This window comes from Nomascus leucogenys, chromosome 17 (assembly GCF_006542625.1).
Source record: "Nomascus leucogenys isolate Asia chromosome 17, Asia_NLE_v1, whole genome shotgun sequence".
NCBI classification, from domain to species: Eukaryota; Metazoa; Chordata; class Mammalia; order Primates; family Hylobatidae; genus Nomascus; species Nomascus leucogenys.
In genome coordinates this window covers 47,182,156-47,187,744 of record NC_044397.1, presented here as the reverse complement: position 1 = coordinate 47,187,744, position 5,589 = coordinate 47,182,156, and the positions used below count along the sequence as shown (strand labels likewise).

At 54.6% G+C, this 5,589-nt stretch overlaps 1 pseudogene; it reads right to left on the bottom strand.

Moving 5' to 3' along the window:
- Positions 1-1,233: 1,233 nt before the first annotated feature.
- LOC100587240 lies at positions 1,234-4,847 on the bottom strand (annotated as a pseudogene).
- Between the last annotated feature and the right edge of the window lie 742 nt (positions 4,848-5,589).

Below are 5,589 nucleotides of genomic sequence, written 5' to 3'. Positions count from 1 at the left end.
GGAGGAAAAGCTAGAGAATGAGAGCGAAACAGCCCCTCTCCATCCCCCAAGTCTGCACGGGGAGAGGCGGCTGTGAGCCTCAGCACCAGGGAATCGCAGCGCTGGGGCCTGGGCAGGACTGATAGCTCCAGCCTAGATCACTCCAGCGTTTATCTCAGCTGTAACTTCCTAGTTGAACAGGGCTCACTTCGGCGGGCCAGGGCTCTTGCCTTTGCTGAAGAATTCTGGCTCAGGAAAGATGGAGAGGCTGGGAGTTGAGGGGAGAGGAAAAAATGGCAAGGGAGGATCGGAGGTGACCGAGCGTCGAGTTTTCACATGTTTATTACTGTTATTATTATCATCATCGAAGTATTTCACGTCCAGAGCTAAGACAAGACTACAAACACACAGAAAATTAATAAAATAGGCCAGGCACGGGGGCTCATGTCTGTAATCCCAGCACTTTGGGAGGCCGAGAAGGGTGGATCACAAGGTCAGGAGTTCAAGACCAGCCTGACCAACATGGTGAAACCCCATCGCTACCAAAAATACAAAAATTAGCTGGGCATGGTGGCAGGCACCTCTAATCCCAGCTACTCGGGAGGCTGAGGCAGGAGAATCGCTTGAACCCGGGAAGCAGGGGTTTCAGTGAGCCAAGATTGTGCCACTGCACTCCAGCCTGGGCGACAGAATGAGACTCCATCTCAAAAAAAAAAAAAAAAAAAAAAAAAAAAGAAAATTAATAAAATAGAAGTTTGGTTTCTTCCGAGACTCCTCTTACTTCTAGGTAGTATGTGCTCCTTCCAATGGCTTTGGGGAGGGGGTGGGAGAGACTACATGTCTGGGATCAGGGAGTCTTCAAGGCCCCCACTGAGGGGACAGCAAATCTACCATTGAACCCTGCATAGGGGACATGGACGAAATGAGACGCGACAGGCACAAGAGCATTTTGCTCTGCTTCCAGGAAACCTCAAGTGAGTCCTATTCTCAGTTCTCACCAGGAGGCCTGATCAGGCTGAGGCGAGTTCCTCGGGAAGGAAGGGTGCTGGGTGGGCTCGAGTAGTGAGGCCTCAGAGCACCCACCGGGAGCCGTGCGGGGAGGGGGGCGTCCAGGAGCGCGCTGGGCCCTGCCTGTCATGCCCTGGAGAGCAGATCTCCTGGCTCCCCACCGAGAGCCCTCCTTCCCGGGTCTCTCCGACGCCCTCGGCTCCCCACAGGCCTTTCCCCTCGCGTCCTCCCTCCTTTCCAGCACCTTCACTTGGCCGGTTTTTCTTTCTCCTCCTCGGCACTGAGCTGAGACGCGCTGAGCAGTTTGCTCTTCTTTTTCCACTTCATGCGTCGGTTCTGGAACCATATCTTGATCTGCCGCTGGGTCAGGCACAGGGCGTGCGCGATCTCGATGCACCGCCGCCGCCAGGTAGCGATTGTAGGGAAACTCCTCCAGCTCCACCCTCTGGTAGCGCATGTGTGTCTGGCGGCCTCGGCCCAAAGGAGGAACCTGGGCCCAAAGGAGGAACCTGGGCCCAAAGAAGGAACCTGTTATGCAGAGTGGAGATGCTGAGGCCTGAGGTCACCGGGCCCAGGGCCCCCTCCCCTAGTCGACCCTCCACAGACTCCAGCCAGTACCGGGAGACCCTCCACTCTGCCGGTTCCCTTCCCCCCTTTCACACTCCTCCAGCGCCCCCTCCAGATTCCCTCCTGGTCTCCTAGGCCTGTGCCGTCTGTCTAGACTCTAGATGGGGGAGGGGAGGAGCAGTTTAAACTCCCACCTGAGCCTGGGGGAGGGGCTGGTCAGGTGTGTCTCTTCCTAGTTGCATCTTCTTTCCCTCCCTTTCAATCCATCTTGCTCCCCCCACCTCACCCTGCCAACCCAATGATAAATCCAGGCCCTTAATCCGTAATGAGGTAGATCGATCCATAGTCCACATTAACGGCTCCTCACTTTCGAGTCCGGCTAATGGACATCACTTGGGACTCAAGGCCAGCAAATAATCCAACCTGAGACGCCACACTGTTTCTCCCTCTCTCGCTCCGCCTGTTGCCTCTCTCTTCCTTCCCCTTATTCCTCCTCCCTCCTCTGACTACCACCCCTTTCCTGGTACCTCATCTTGCCCCAGTCCCCTGCCCCAACTCAGGGAAACACACTCCCAGACAGACTCGACTCTTCCTCTTCAGCGTCACCCCCTACCCCCTTGCATGACGCACTCCGTTTTTAATGGAGCCGTCTTTGGTTGGGGAACCCTACCAGGGGTGGGAGAGGGGAGCTGGGGGCTCAAAGTAAAGCCAAGCCAGTGACTACGGGCCCCTGCTCCCTTCCTTGTCCTGGAACCCCGGCTCTGACCAGGCGCCCCAGGAGAGCACACTCGCTCCCCATGGCTCCCAGTGCGGCTGGGACTTTGCAAACTTTGTAACTCCTGCCAAATAGGCGACACAGTGAGAGACCCCGGGCAGGTGCCCAATCTTCTTCTATCTCCTGAGATGATCACCCAGCACCCTGTGGGAGATTGGGGCAGGGGGCGCTCACTAGTTCTGTGTCCCGGAGTGGGGGCCCAGGGGAGCTGGAGCGACGCCAACGGGAAGTCTCACACACTGTTGCACGAATTCATCCGCTGCATCTACGGGTAGACCGGAGTGGAGCACTTCTACTCTTCTGTCTCGCCGAACACGCTGTCTTGCGCGCAGTCTGACTTCTGCGGCTGGAGGTGGAACGGGGCAGCTCGTCGGCGCCGGAAAGTGCGCGGGCCGACTCCTTCTCGCACAGAAGGCCGGCGCCGGCCCCGGCCCGCAGTAGCAGGGTGCCGCTGGGCCGTAGCCGCCGCCCGCCGGCAGGTAATAGAAGGAAGTGGCAAAGCCCTTGTCCTGGCCCGGCCCTGGCCCATAGGGTTCGGGGTAATGCCCCAGCGGGTCCTCATAGCCCGACGAGTAGAGCGGTAGCTGGCCCAGGAAGGACTCCTGCCCGCTGGTCTGAGTGACGGGGAAGGTGGAGTTCACGAAATAGGAACTCTTTGGGAGGGGAGGCGCGCGTGCCGCTGCTGCTCCGCTGGGTTTATGATTTGTTGTGTTTTATAGTCCGAGCGCCTCGCCTGTTAGTAGTATATCCGAGATTGGGTTTCAGCTGAAGGGGAATGGCGAGGTGCCAGTGAGGGCCAGAAGGAAATACAACCATCTGATCCAACACTGACCAATGGTAGAGGCAGGAATTGTTAAATAGCACCCATGAGTAGCACAGCCCGCACGAGGGACCCACGCACAAACCTACCAACCTTTTTTTTTCCCTCCTCCTTCGCCTTTCTCTGTCTCTCCCCAACAACACAAGGCGTCCTGTTCCACCTACTTTAGGATCTGCGAAACAGGCTCTGTTCCTTTGAGGGAGGAGGGAGCGTTTAGATTGAGACCACCCCACTCCCGGGTGATTAAATAAATATCTCTCCCCCACCCCACGCAGGATTGGAAAAAGTTGTGTTTTCAGAAAAGTTAACCCCTGTGTTGCTTGGGCCCCTTCCCTCCAGGGAGGGGTGGGTAAATGTCTCCAAATCTCCTTGAGAGAGAACTAAAGAAGAAGGTTCCTTTCTAGTGTTTTGTGTTGGTAGAAGATGAGAAGAGTTCTCCGCTAAGACTAGCAAAGAAGAAACACCCTCTTCCCTAGGTTTTGAACATCGTTTTTCCTGTTTATCAGATCTGCTCTCTCTCCTCCAAGCCTGGGGCTATTGTTCCTGCTTTTCCACAACCTTTCTGGTCTGAGGGGACAGGCCAGATCCCACTGCCTACAAGACGCAGAAGAGGAGGAGCTGGCAGGAGCGTCTGAGCCCAAGCTTCCTCTTTTGGCTCTGTGGCTAGACTAGGAGCTTCTTGGAAGGCGGCGACGGGGGCGGCTGCCCAGAACATTCTGTTTGGCTCTAGTATGCAGCTGCTCACTCTTGGCAGGGGAAGCGGCACTGGGGAAAGGGACTAGCCCTCTCCTCACTTGGTGATATGGAGTGAAGGAGTGAGGGGTATCCCTCAGCCTAGGTGGCTTTATTTGGCTGATCCCTACCCTGCCTGCAACCTTCACTCCAGTACCCTCTGGAATCCCAAAAGACTTAAGAATAGCCTGGGCTATAGGATTTTCAGGAATCAGGGATGTCCCAGTAAATCTGGGCACAAGGAAGAAATCATTCTTCTTCCAGTTGTGGGTTTCAAACCCTCCTCATAGTTGAGGCAGTCAGAGACCACTGGGAAGAAAGGCACCCTCACTCCTCTTCCAAGTCTTGTAGGAGCTGCCAGTTCTTTTTAAAATTAATTCTTTCCCAAGACTGGTTTTTCCTTTAGTTTGATAGGGAGAGAAGGGTGTTTGTGTTCTCTTGGGGCTCAGCTTCCAGCCATCAGCCAGCATCCCCTCTCCCTTCTGTCTGTGTCTCAGCATTGCTACAATTCCTTCCCACACCCCATGTTTGTATCATCAGCTTTGCTGCCTTACAAGTTTGGGTGTGTGAGAGAATGTATGTCTCTGGCTCTTTCATCCAAGGAAAATGAGCATTGAGCCCAGGCTGGGAGACAGTGCCACACTGAATTTCCAACATTCTAATATGCATACACAGGCCACGTAGTGAAGGGTGACAACCTTCACACCTGGGGACAAGAAGGGGCCAGGGCATGGAACAAAGTCAGATGTCAGGCCAGGCTGACCCTCCCTCTGCCTTGTCCTTCCGTTGAGCTCCTTTTTCTGGCCAAGTTCTGCCCACCGAAGATGGTACAAGACACTAGGGAAGCTGGTAGAGGACTGAGCTCGGATCACCAAGGGTGGGAACTTACTTAGTTGCAACGTGGTCTTCAAGGCTCTCTGAACTCAGGGCAACTTCTAGGCTGTACCTTAATGGCAAAATGGCCATCCCTGGATGTCCCTCCAATCACTTCCCAACCTGACTTTAAGAAAACAAATTTAAACCCCCTGATAATGAAGAAGGATAAATATTCCAAATATAGCTATGGTTGGGCTCTCTTCTAGAGAGGACTAGGGGCCGTTTGAACAGGGGGAGAAAAGTGGGAGAGAGTACTTGCATGCACCTCCCTCCCTACTGCTGAGGCTGAGCCCTGGGCCTCAGCCTTCCCTGCCTCCTCCCTGCCCACAATGTCCCCATCCTAGCACTAAATAGTGTGGTCTTGGTGGAGTCTGAACAAAATAAGATCTGGTAGCCGGGCGTGGTGGCTCACACCTGTAATTCCAGCACTTTGGGAGGCTGAGGCGGGTAGATCACCTGAGGTCAGGAGTTCAAGACCAGCCTGACCAACATGGAGAAACCCCGTCTCTATGAAAAATAGAAAAAATTAGCTGGCATGGTGGCACATGCCTGTAATCCCAGCTACTTGTGAGGCTGAGGTAGGAGAATTGCTTGAACCTGGGAGGCGGAGGTTGCAGTGAGCCAAGATTGAGCCACCGCACTCCAGCCTGGGCGATAAGAGCGAAACTCCATCTCAAAAAAAAAAAAAGATCTGGTGAGGAAAGGAGCATTTCCCTGTGTCAGAAGCAGGAAAATAATTGCCTTATCTTTAGAGTTATAGCCCCCAAGTTAACCTCACCTCTGCAGTTGCTTGTCTGGAGATGGAGCCACTGCAGGCAGGGCCTGGGAGCCT